Source organism: Nicotiana tabacum, chromosome 20, assembly GCF_000715075.1.
Source record: "Nicotiana tabacum cultivar K326 chromosome 20, ASM71507v2, whole genome shotgun sequence".
NCBI lineage: Eukaryota > Viridiplantae > Streptophyta > Magnoliopsida > Solanales > Solanaceae > Nicotiana > Nicotiana tabacum.
The window spans coordinates 33,020,306-33,033,781 of NC_134099.1; positions in this window are offsets into that span (position 1 = coordinate 33,020,306).

Here is a 13,476-nt window from a genome sequence, read left to right on the forward strand (position 1 = left end):
AACAGAATTCTTTACTCAGATTTCTGATTCGCTGACTGTAATATAGAGTCAATATTTTCCTCGATTCGGGATTCAACCGGTGACTTGGGACACCATAAATCTCCCAAGTGGCGACTCTGAATATTTAAATAAAATCCCGTTTCGATTGTCCTTTAATTGGAAAAACTCCCTTTTACGCCCCCCTGTGGGGTGTAGGTGAAAAAGGAGGTGTGACAGTGCGTAAACCAGGTATAACTCCGGTTTCGCGTGAGGATTTATCCTTGGTTGGTTTGGTGGTTTCGGGGGTTTATCGACCGGTTTCACAAGTCGACATTCGTAATGAAAGGGTGAAACTTCACTGAATGGGACACAGAGCTAGGACCATGTTTGGATCTAGAGGGAACTAAGGCTTTGGCTAGAAAAATAGATAGTGCCAATTGTTTGACCAAAAGGTATGAGACCTTTTGTTAAACTAATTAAATAAGAAGATAGAGGGAAAATCCTAACCAAAGATAATTAACTCTAGATCAACAAATGCTAAGTAAGAAAAGTTAGGTAAGGTTGAGCTCTTGAACTCATAAAGATAATGGAACAAATCAAAAGTATATGATGAGCTTACATTCATTCTCGACATCGTTACTCTACAATGTAAAATAGAGAATAAAGAAAGTATTTACCCTTAACGGCCTCGGGGTATGTCTTTATTTATTCCATAACGATAGTTATAGAAAAATGAATAGCCAGGTTCTGAACCTTCTCTCATATGTGAAGAAGTGTCCCCTTTTTTGTTCTCCCACCTAGTATATATACTAGGTATTCTTCTTTTACACAACAGTCATTAGCCAGAGTATCTAAGTCATTTAATTATTTTATAGATTGACCTTCTAAAATATCATAATATCCAATACACCGTACAAGCATTCTAAGTACGTGACCTCGATCGTGGCCGAGGTGCTCGTCGCTATAGCATTGTACGAATACAACTTCGGCCCAAGTGATTTTGTCGTTCCTCTTCACGCAGATTCTTGTTTGGTCAGATTTCGATACATACAAATATAAACTTCAAGAAATTGGATTTAGTTTTAAGGAATTTGGTGATGATCATATAATTAATAAACCATGGGAGAAATTGGAAGAGAATGAAAACTGAAGTGACTAAATAATATAACAAAATAACTATGCCTCAGTCCCAACCAAGTTGGGATCTGTGATGTGAATCCTCTTTTTTTTAAGCTCTTCTTATATAAACCATCATTACTAGAATAAACTAAAATTAAAAGTAAAAATAAAGTCAATTTCGTAAAATTCTTATATTTTGTTTGTATTATTTCCATTTCATTTTTGTAGTTTTTAGAAATTCTATAGGTGTTAGCAAATAATAATTAGGAAATATTGTAGATAATATTTGAGAGTTGACAAAAAGCACAAATCTTTAGTCTTTACTCAAAACACGAACTTCAAGAAATTGGTTTTGGTTTCAGGGAATGTAGTCATGCTCAGATAATAAATTGAACCCGGGAAAAATTGGAAGAGAGTTATAAATGAAGCGATCAAATAGTATACAACAGTAATTATACCTCAAATCCAAATAAAATGGGATAAATCTTTCATTTTTTAAAACCCAACTTATATAATCATCATTATTAAATAAAATAAAATTAAAAGTAAGAAAGAATAAGATAATAACTATCAAAATCGAAGTAGTAGCATGAGTTGAGCTCAGAAGGAGCTCTAATGGCAGAACAAATGCGTGAACCTAGAAAGATAAATGTGGAAAAAAAGCTTCTAGATTGTGAGAGAATAAAAACTATCTTATTTATTAAGATATTTATACGTGTATTTATACAAAACAACTAATAGCTAACCACTTCTCTAATGCTAACTAACTAATGCTAATATTACTAACTTATAGTACTGAGTTGTAACAATTGTTGAGCTATAACATATACACATAGTAGTGTGTGTGTGTGGTTAAATACACAATCTCAAGACCCCCCTCAAGTTGGAGGTGAGAAGGTCACACCCAACTTGCTAAGAAGGAAAGAATGCTTGATCACAATAAGAGACTTGGTAAATATGTCGGCCTACTGCCCCTTTGTAGGAATGTAATGTAGAGAAATCAGCCCTTCTTGAAGTTTGTCGCGGGCCAAAATGATAATCTACTTCAATATGCTTCGTACACTCATGAAATACTGAGGTTTTGGCAATGCGTAGGGCAACTTAGCTGTCATAGAAGACTTGTACGGGGAAAGATAGGGGTACAGTGAGCTCATCCAATAACCTTGCAAGCCAAACCAACTCCCTAAACACCTTCCTAACGGACCTGTACTCTACCTCAACAGAAGAAAGAGGAATAGTAGACTAGGGGTGGACATAAAATCCGAAAAATCGAATTCCGAACCGAACCGAATTAATTTGGTATTTCGATTTCGGTTTTTTCGGTATTTCGGTTTTTTCAGTACAAGAATTTCGGTATTTCGGTTCGGTATACGGTATTAGATTTTTGGTATTTCGGTACTGAAATACCGAAATAATTAGCCAGTAAATGGTTGCGGTATTGTGTTAGTTTGTAGTTTTTGAAAACTATTGAAGCCTGTTTCCCTAAGTATTTTGAGTTCTATCTACCATTTATTTGAAATGAGATGTTCTTTCCAGGTGAATGTTCATTATAAGACTTATTTATTCCTTTTCAACAGTAGTTTTTCTCACTGTTGAACTTGATCTATTGGTTTAGCTGATATAGTTAATCTAATAAATTTGTATCAAGATATTTCACAATCACAATCTCTTATGCAGAAGCCTTATAACATAGATTTGGTTTAAACCGAAACCGCACCGAACCAAAATAAGAAATACCGAACCGTACCGAAATATTTTGGTACGGTATTTGGTATACACAATTGATAAACCGAATACCGAAATACCGAACCAAAATTCTTAAATACCGAACCGAAATACCGAATGCCCACCTCTATAGTAGACTGTTCTTTGACTTCCAGCTCATGGTACTGTCCCCAAGAAGCACCATGTACCCACTGACTGATTTTCTGAACTCTGGACAGGTTGCCCAATCTGAGTCATAGAAGAGTCGAACTCTGTAGTCATCACTATTAGAAAGAAAGATGTCCGAGTTTGGATCTCCTTTGAGGTATCTTAGCACATGAAATACAGCCTTCAGGTAGGGATCTCTAGGACTTTGCATGAACTGACTTAAGTGTTGCACGCTATAAGCAATGTCGAGTCTAGTATTAGTAAGAAAATTCAGTTACCAATCAGCTTTCTATAATATGCTGGATCTGGCAGCAGGGTCCCCTCATCTGCCTTTAACTTAATTGAAGGATCAAGAGGAGAAGACATTGGAGAATATTGTAGACAATCATATTCCTTCAATAGATCCATGGTGAACTTCCTTTGGGATATTAGGACACCATCATGTTTATACAAAAACTCCAACCCTAAGTAGTTCAACCTCCCCAAATCCCTTATCTTAAATATCTCATATAGGAACCCTTTTAGTGATTCAATATCATCTAGTTGGGACACTGTGATTATAACATCATCGACATACACATCAACAAAATGACTGAAGCTCCAGTTTTCTTGTAAAACAAGGAATAATCCAGCATTGAATGTACATACCCTCTGAAACACAATGCCTCTGCTAATTTTTTATACAATTGCCTACTTGCCTGTTTTAAACCGTAAAGGGACTTATTTAGCTTGTACACCAAGTTTGGCCTCTCTACTACTATACCAAGAGGTACATCTATATACACTTCTTCATGAAGGTCCCTACGAAGGAATGCATTGTTCACATTCAGTTGAAAGAGATGCCACCCCTTTTTAATTGCTGCAACAATTAGCCCTCTCATTGTAGTCATCTTAACAACTGGAGAAAAGGTTTCAGTGTGGTCTATCCTAGTTTGTTGTGTGTACCCTTTTACAACTAGCCTTGCCTTAAATCTCTCAACATTCCCATCTGATTTGTGTTTAATTTTGTAAATCCACTTGTACCATACTGCCTTTTTACCAGCTGGTAGATGGACTAAGTCCTAAATGTGATTAGCATATAATGCTTCAAATTCTTGTGTCATTGCTGTTTGCCAAGTAGGATTCATGGTTGCTTCTTTATATGAGTTAGGTTCACAATCAAGTGAGATGCTCTTAGCCAATTGCTAACTATCTGGTACTAAAATATTTAGGGATACATATTGTGCACGGGGTACTGAAGTGTTAAAGGAAAAAGATGATGTACTAGAATTGCTACTGGAGGGTTTCATAGAAATAAGAACAGAATGATGGGGTCGAAGTTTGGGAATGGAGGTTGTACCACCAGTGTTAGATAAGGATCCTGTTTGGCTTGAAAAAGTTTGAAAAGGCAAATGAACCGGACCAAAACTAGATACGCTATTATAATAAGAGGATAAAGCAAAATAAAACACATTTTCATAGAAAATTAAATCTCTTGAGACATGTATCTTCTTTGTGGCTAGACTAAGGATCGTGTACCCTTATGTCCCAAAAGGGTATCATTCAAAAACATGGGGTGTTGATATTGGCTCAAACTTGTCTTTAGCCTTTAAGGATAGTGGGAAAGCAAAAACACCCAAAACTCCTGAGATGTGAGTAAATGAGCTCCTTTTGATAAAATAGTTCAAGAGGATATTTATTATGAAGGAGGGAAGGGGCAGTCTATTTATCAGATATATTGCTGTGAGAATACACTCTCTCTCCAATATTTTAGAGGCAATTTTGATTGAAAAAGTAGTGCTCTTGTTGTTTCAATTAAGTACTTTTGTTTTCTCTCCACCACACCATTTGGTTGTGGTGTGTAGGGGCATATTTTCTGGTGCAAAATACCTTTGATTTGAAGAAATGAGATAGTTGCAGAACTGGTAAAATTCCAGTCTATTATCTATTCTAATAGATTTGATTGAGGCATTGAATTGGTTTTCTACCATGACAGTGAAGATTTTTAGGATTAGCAATACATTACTCTTGCATGCCAAAAGATGTGTCCATGTTGACCTACTGTAATCATCCACTAGTGTAATGAAATATCTATAACCATCATGAGTTGTAACATGGTATGGTCCCTATGAATCAATGTGCAGTAATTCAAAAATTTTGATTGTGAATGTGGTATTTTGGGTAAAAGGCAACCTTGTTTGTCTTGCCATGGGACATATATGGCAAAGTAAGGGTTGTTTCGATACAAAATTCACTGGTATGGATGAAATACCCTTCATTTTGAGAAAAAGGAACATGCCCCAATCTATTATGCCACAAAAACTCTACAAGATTTTTATTTCTCGGGGATCCATTAACCACAGAATTGGACACAGGACAATCTCTTCCTTTAATTGCAACTGAGGTATTTACAATAGGGATGACATGAGAATGTATTTTATCTACGTATGCATGAGATGGATTGGAAACTCTATGTACAGGATGACACGCATAATCATTGGATGAAATAGAATTATTTGATGCAGAATTGAAAGCAGAATTTCTAGATGGAACATTAGAAGTGGATGCACAATGAGAAACAGAATTACTTTTGCTGAGTTCTAAACACTAAAAATACAGACCATTCTTGGCTTTACCAATCTCTAGAGGCCTCTTTATTGAAGGGGCATGCATAATAAGACATACAAATTTGGTCAAAATGATAATACAGTTAAATTGTACTAACAATGAATGCATAGATATTAAGTTGTATTTGATACTAGGCACATAGAAGACATTTTCAGAGTGAAATTAGGGCTAAGAATCATTTCACCAATTTATGTCACCTTTACTTAATATCCGTTAGGTAGTGATGCCAAAAAGGGATAAACTAAGGTTCTAATATTAGTTAGTAGGGATTTCTTATAGGTCATGTGGTTTGTAGCTCCGGAATAAAGGATCCAGGAATCAATATTTGGTTCAAAACACTCATATGATTGTGAATTACAATTAACAGAAGCCGAGCATGCCACAATACCTGTGAAGTTAACAACTCCACTATTCAGGTTGACACTTCCAGAAACATCTCCTGCATTTCCACATTGATTTTGAAATTGTCCAGCAGCCTCAATAGCTGACCATATTGCTCTTTGCTCAGATTATGTATGCTTCGATTCTGATCTTGGAAATCACCTTCATTTTCTCCCATATCCAGCCCATCATGTTGTGTACCAAAAATATTTGTTGCAACCCCCTTGCCTTTGTTAGCTTTGTTGAACATCTATTGGTTGTTGAACTTGTTGTTGTTGGATATCTGTTGGTTATTGAATTATTTTTTTTGTTGTTGTTACTTTGCAGATACCCATGAAGGTTTTAGCATTTATCCTTTGTATGTCCTAGCCTCTTACAATTAGCACTGGAAAGTGGGCCGATCCGATCCCTAAACGAGCTAAGTGGGCCGGTCCAAACGGACCCGGTCCCGGGCCAGTCCCAAAATAAATAGGCCTACCGGTCCCGAGCTAAACGGTCTTTTTGTAGGAATCGGCCCGGGACCAGGCCCACGAACTCATGGTCCCGGGATAAACGGGTCGGGCCCGCGGGCTAAGTGGGCCCAATGATTAATTTTTTTTAAAAAAAAATTAAATAGAAATTAGAGAAAAAAAGATGTTAAAAAAATATCTAAGTCAATGCCTTGTAATTAGCATTAAAAAAATATGGCAATATCTTTCTTAGTCTTCCTCCCCCTATAGAATGAGTACAACAAGGTGCTAATACCACCATTGAGAAGAAAAAGAAACTAATCAAGATGTGCCAAAATACAAGTTACATAATACATACTAATTTTTGTTCATACAAGTTACATGATATCTCTTACCAACTTCATAAATCCTTCAAGGTACGGAGGAATTTTCGTTGGTGGTGGCGGAAAAGTAGCTTGGTCATTGTCGCTTCCATTATCGGGCGAAGAAGCATCCTCCGCAAGTTCAGCTAGCATTTCTTCGTAAGCTTCGTCTTCCTTTGGTTGTAATTCAGTAAGTCCAAAGTTTCTTCTTTCCGAACGGATCCAATCTCTGAAAAGTACTGATTTTTCCAAGCTCTCCCTCATAGACGCTCTATAATCACCGAGTTGAAGTCTTGCTTGACTGAAAGTGCTCTCCGATGCCACTGTTGAAGCTTAAATAGTTAAAATATCTCGGGCTATCCTTGAAAGAACCGGAAAGTATTTTTCTTTGTCCTTACACCATTGCAAAAGATAAAGGAGCCGTCGGTATTCACTTCCTCAATTCCCTACGACAAATAAACTTCAAGCTCATTTAGTTGTGAAAAATCATTACTACTAGAACCTTGAGAACCCCTAAACCCCATCCAAGCACTAAGTGCTCTTACTTCCACAGTTCTTTTAGATACACTTTTGCATTATCCAATCATGATCAATCCAATGACTGATAATAGTAAGGTAATCATAGTCGTTGCCACTTATATCAATATCAGTTGTAATAGCAACACGACAATTTATATGAGTAAATAAATAGCGCAAATATTGTTCATATTCATGCTTATATTTATAAGTATCACTCTTTACAGTTGTGCGAGAAAAAATATTTATAAGTAGGATTAAAAAATTTTCTAATATAATGCACAAAGTTAGGGTCAGAATGAAAACTATAGGGTTAACACATAACATTTACCATTTTTGCCAATTATTCCCGGTCTTTTCTTGGATCATAATATAAAATATTACCGGTAACAATGTTAATTTTCGGTTGAAATTGATTTGAACCGGTACTAGGGTCAACCTGACTAGGAGTAGGTACACTTTTTCCCTCGGCCAAAGCTTTCAGACGAAGATATCTGACTCTATCTTGAGAGTGTTTTTTTATGTGTCTAGCCAAAGTCCTCCCCCCCCCCCGATCCAAAATATTTTAAAGCTAACTCCGTACCACAAGTTTTACACTTAGCCTTATTTTCTGAAAGTAGTTGAGTAAAAATAGCCAAAGAAGAGATGTTTCCGTCCGTTTGGTAGGTTGTTTAGAAATAGTAGGGGAGGTAACAGGAGTATCAGATAGGGCATCACTTGGATTAGCAGGGTTACCACTAGTTGGGTTAACATCACGAGCATGACTAGTGAGTGTATCATCATCCGGTTGAGTTTCATCAAGATCAATTTCCTCATCATCATTTTCATCAATAATTATTAGAATAAAGAGCATTCACTAATCCATGGTCTAATTGTTCACCAGTTGCAATATTATGGCAAAATTGAATCTTAGTAAATTGTAATAAACTATTATCGCTATCATGAATAGCAGGTGTAGGACGGATATAGAGTTTGGTTCGGGGAGCCGGGGGCAGTGGAAGAGGAATAACAAACCACTATATTCGCCACTCTTGGATTTTATTTTTACCCAAAAGTTTTTTTTAATGAAGTCATCTTAATTAATCAAGTAGTAACAAATAAATAAAACAAACAAAACTATAATATTAAAACTTAAGAGTTGGAACGAGTTTACCGAATTGACAGACAACTTATTGAAAATTGATTATCGTTGAAGACTTGAAGGATTCAATACACCAATTTTACATTTTTTTTCACAAATTATAACAATAAAGTAAGCAATAATAGCAAGTATAGAAGAAAATTAGAGAGAGCGATTGTGATAGATATTGATTTTGTAAGAAAAATAAAAGAATGAGGTGGTATTTATAGATGAAAATAGGGAAAAAGTGTAATTATAAAAAGTTTGGGGTTAAATGACTATTTTCTAAAGGGAAAATTTCACATAAAAACAATTGGGCTCCCTACTTTTTAATTTTATAGCTCATATTTCAATTTACAACAAACTAGCCTAAAAACAATAGGTTAAGATTCAACATCCAACTCCAATAGATTCTCAAAATTACTATTTAATTTTTAAAAAAGATTGCCCAAACCTTTAAGTTAATTTTTGAATCAGTAACTGTGACTCAAATATTAGTTCAACAAACCAAATCCATTTGGGTGGTGTAAATTAGATTTTTAATAAGCTTAAATATATGGGTTTAAATTCCAATTTTGATTTTGTGAGAAATTTGGAGTGAGTGTTATTTAGACTTGTTAGAAATAGTATAAGGAGGTTGTATATAAAATTTGAAATCATTTACTGGAGATTTGGACTAGTTTTGAACAAGAATTGCAACTGAAAATCGTGGAAGAAGTTTGTCTATAGACGCTTGTATAAAGGTGTATAAAAGTATATAAGATTTGTTTATACACTCATATACACTATTATACAAGATTATACATAATTATACAAAAAACTTACTTCGTCTTCTTCCTTGCGTCTTTTCTGAAATTTAACTCAAATCTTACTCAAATCTACTCCAAATCACTTCAAATTTAAATTTTAAACTCCTTTTGATATTTTCAATAAATTGAAACAATACCCAATCCAAACAACTAACAAACTCAAAAAATCCTATTATCGAAAGCAAAGCTTTGAATGGACTTTAATGGTGGACTTCTACTCTTCAATTTTTTTACATTGTAACCAGGTGACATAGGGGGAGAAGCAGTAATGGCGAACGACCCCTTGAAGCATACATAAAATATGTGAAAAGAAGAGAGAGTGAAATCAATGGTTGTAAGAACACAGATTTAACTCCATACCTTTTAAAAGCGATAGTTATAAGAACAGATTTTCAATTCGAAAGAGCTAGTGTTTTCAAAATATGTACAATATGGGCTAGGTTGGGTAAACTTAAAAATATGGGCCATTTTTTGTTATGATGTGAACTCATGTGTATTTTCTTGTAATTCTTTCTTTTCTAAATAGCCAACAACTATTTTTGATAGCCCAACGACTGTTTTTTTTAAATTGTGCAAACGACTAGTTTTTTTTTAAAATTTACCGTTAGGGATATTTGGCCCGCCAAGGGACCGGTCCAATCCCGGTCCTACTGGTCCCAAATCCAAGAACCGGCCCATGAGACCGGCACAACCCACATATACCGGTCCTACCGATCCTGCCCCATTTGAACCGCGGTCTCGGGTCGGTCTCAGTCCTCGACCAGTCCACTTGCCACCCTTACTTACAATGCTCGCAAAACATTCTGGGCCTTCTTGAAAATAGGCCCCCCCATATCCATTGTTCCCACCCGTGTTGGTGTTCTGATTATAATTTTTCTGAAAATTATTATTGCCTGCACCAGTCACATTTAGTGAAGTAGAGTCTAATACAAATTGATTTTGAGTCCTTACTTCCCTCTGCTTTTCCTCTTGAATAAGGATTGAAAAGGCTTGTGCCAAGGTAGGCAAATGATTCATCATCAAAATGTTTCCGCGCACCACTATATACACCTCGTTCAATTCTATGAGGAATTGAATTAGTCTCCTATCCTGTTTTGCTTTGTGCATGTTTGCTTTAGCTCCACAAGTGCACTGATACTTACATTCAGTGTGCATTTAGGGTATTCAATTGTTCCTATAGTTTTTCATTTTTGTGTAGTATCCAGTAATATCTAAGGCTCCTTAGCTTAAATCGTTGATTCCCTTTGAAGCTGATAGAGCTTCGCACTGTTAGTTTGATCATACATATCCTCCAATTCCTCCCACATTTACTTAGCGTCACTGATATATTGCAAGTTATCTGCTAAGTCCCTCGAAAGCGAGTTCAAAATCTACAACGTGATCATATTATAGCAATGCTCCTATTGTTCAAAGGTCGGAGCTTTAGAATCCGACCTTTTGCATTTTCCCGTGATAAAACCTACTTTGTTTTTTCACAGAGAGAGCCCTTAGTACTCCTCTTCTTCAGGATCTGTATCTAGTTCCGTCAAACGGTACCGGCACCAACATAGACCCGACACTCTCAGACGGGTGCACGTAAAGGGGATTAGTTGAATCCAAAACATCATCTTCTTTAGACATGATTCCAGTAGAGAATTACAGAGATAGAAATAAATCTACAGTCAAAATAACATAAGTATTGAATTTGGGACGAACCCTAATTTCTCATCACAAATCTTCAATCGAACAAGCTAGAATTGAATTATTACGGAGAAACAACGAGAGTGAGGTCGAGATCGAAGCCTCAACTTTGATATCATGTCAAAATCGAAGTAGCATCATGAGTTGAGCTCAGAAGGAGCTCCAATGGCAGAACAGATGCGTGAACCTAGAAAGAGAAATGGAGAAGAAGCTTCCAGATTCTGAGAGAATGAAAATTATCTTATTGATTAAGATATTTATACATGTATTTATACAAAACAACTAATAGCTAACCACTTCTCTAATGCTAACTAACTGATGCTAATATCAATAACTAAGAGTGTTGAGCTGTAACATATACATGTGATAGTGTGTGAGTGTGTGTAATTAAATACATAATCTCAAGAACAACAATAATAATGATGACAATGATGCAAGATGTTCTAAAGCCTAAAACATATTCCTAACTAAGTAGGTATTACCCATATGAATCTTTCTCTTCATTTGTATCATATCTTTAACTAAGTGCTTATTGATTCTTATTACGAGGATTCATTAGTTTTATTTATTACTCCATCATCACATAAAATTTAATAAATAGATGGAGACTTTGAAACTTATAAACTTAATATTGTGATAATATTTATATGGTTATAATTTTTTTAAATCTATTATATTAAATAAGTCAGAGCATTTATGTGCTTTAAAAACTTAGCATCAGCGGAAAAACGTGCCAAGCACATGCCTTTCTTCTCCCAACTTCACGCCCCTCCATTGGCAAACACTGCCTTAATCCCCAAGTTTAGACAAAACCAAATCTTGGAAACAGGGGCCCCACAAAGCAAACTCATAAAAAAAAGTCTGGAAAAGTGTGTGAATCACTTTCTTATACTCATAAGCATTCGATGTATAAACAGTTTATATCATAGAGCCTATAACAGTGTTCATTAAGTAAACCTCAACAAATCAGTTCTCATTAATTGCATTTTTCACATTCTAGTGCACTGTCCATTGCTTCACTTACTGAGTGCGGAACCAAAATGTGGTTTATTTTTACTCAAAATACTCAAATAAGTGTAAAAAAAAGTTACCAAACTATATATAACGCCACTAATAGTGGCGCTATACAGTAACGTTAACTGTATTGTTACTGTATAGCGCCACTATTAGTGGCGTTATACTGACAAACCTTACATAGCGCCACTATTAATGGCGCTATACAGTAATTACCTGAAGACATAGCGCCATTAATAGTGGCGCTATACCCCTTAATACAAATCCTCCACCTTCTTCTTCTTCGTTCCATCTCCCTCATTTTCATTTCTGGTCCCCCCCAACCACCGATTCTGCCCCCATTTTTTTTAAAAAAAAAAATTTGGATCCCCCCGTCACATAAAAGTTTACTATTTGTGGTCCCACTGTCGAGTAGCGCTTCGTGTTATTGTGGATTCACTCTTCCGGAGTCAAAATTTCGATCTATCTACATTTCGAAAATTCTAAATCGAGGTATTTCGATTTATTTTAAGTTGAAACTTTTATAACAATGTATATTACTTGATTTGTATGTGTTCTATTTCGGTTTGTATTTATTTTTTCCGAAACTAGCATGTTAAATTTTATCCGGATTTAATTTTAGTGTTGTATAAAAATATGTAAATTAGTCTAAAAAATGTGTTTGTTAATTAACAAACTAAAAAAATCAGGGTTTAGCGACGGACAAAATCTGTAGCTAAACAGAAAAATCCGTCGCTAATCTCATTTAGCGACGGATTATCAAAAGATTCTTCTAGCAACGAGCATTTTAGCTACAGATTAGCGACGACGTTCGTAGCTAAATCCAGTTTTTTTGTAGTGATATAATATCCTCATGTATATTTATGTGTTTTTATGCCGTTTAGTTTAGATTATTTTTTAGTGTAGTAAAATGTATACTTTTTTAGCGTAGTAAAGCGTAGACCTTTTTAGCGTAGTAAAACATAGACCCCTTTAGCGTAGTAAAATGTAGAGCCTTGTAGCGTAGTATTGTGTAGTAATTGTTTAATTATCTTATATTCTAGCACGAAACCCATAATTATATATATATATATATATATATATATATATATTATATTCTAGCACGAAACCCATAATTATATATATATAATTCTTACAATTAATTTATTAAAAAATATGAATAAAAATTATAAAAAAACATAAAATTATTAATGATAGTTTGGTACTACTGGGCCTCAGAAAATCTAGTACGAAACCCATAATTATAAAATATATATATATATATTATTTTTACAATTTAGTTATTAAATAAATATGAATTTAAATTATAAAAACACACATAAATTTTAATGATAGTTATTAAAAATTATGAATTTGCAGTTGACGACATGGATGCACCTATACATCCCGGCCCTCGGACGTCGGAGCTACTACCCCTACAGCCCCAGCATAGATCCGAGCATATATGGGGGGGAGAGTTGCTTACACAGACTTTTCGGGGCAGGAGAGTGAATTTATTGTGGGGAGTTTTTGACTCCTCCCCGCGTTCTATGGGGGGCTCTCTTCAAATCGGGTCCTTCCTCCTCGTC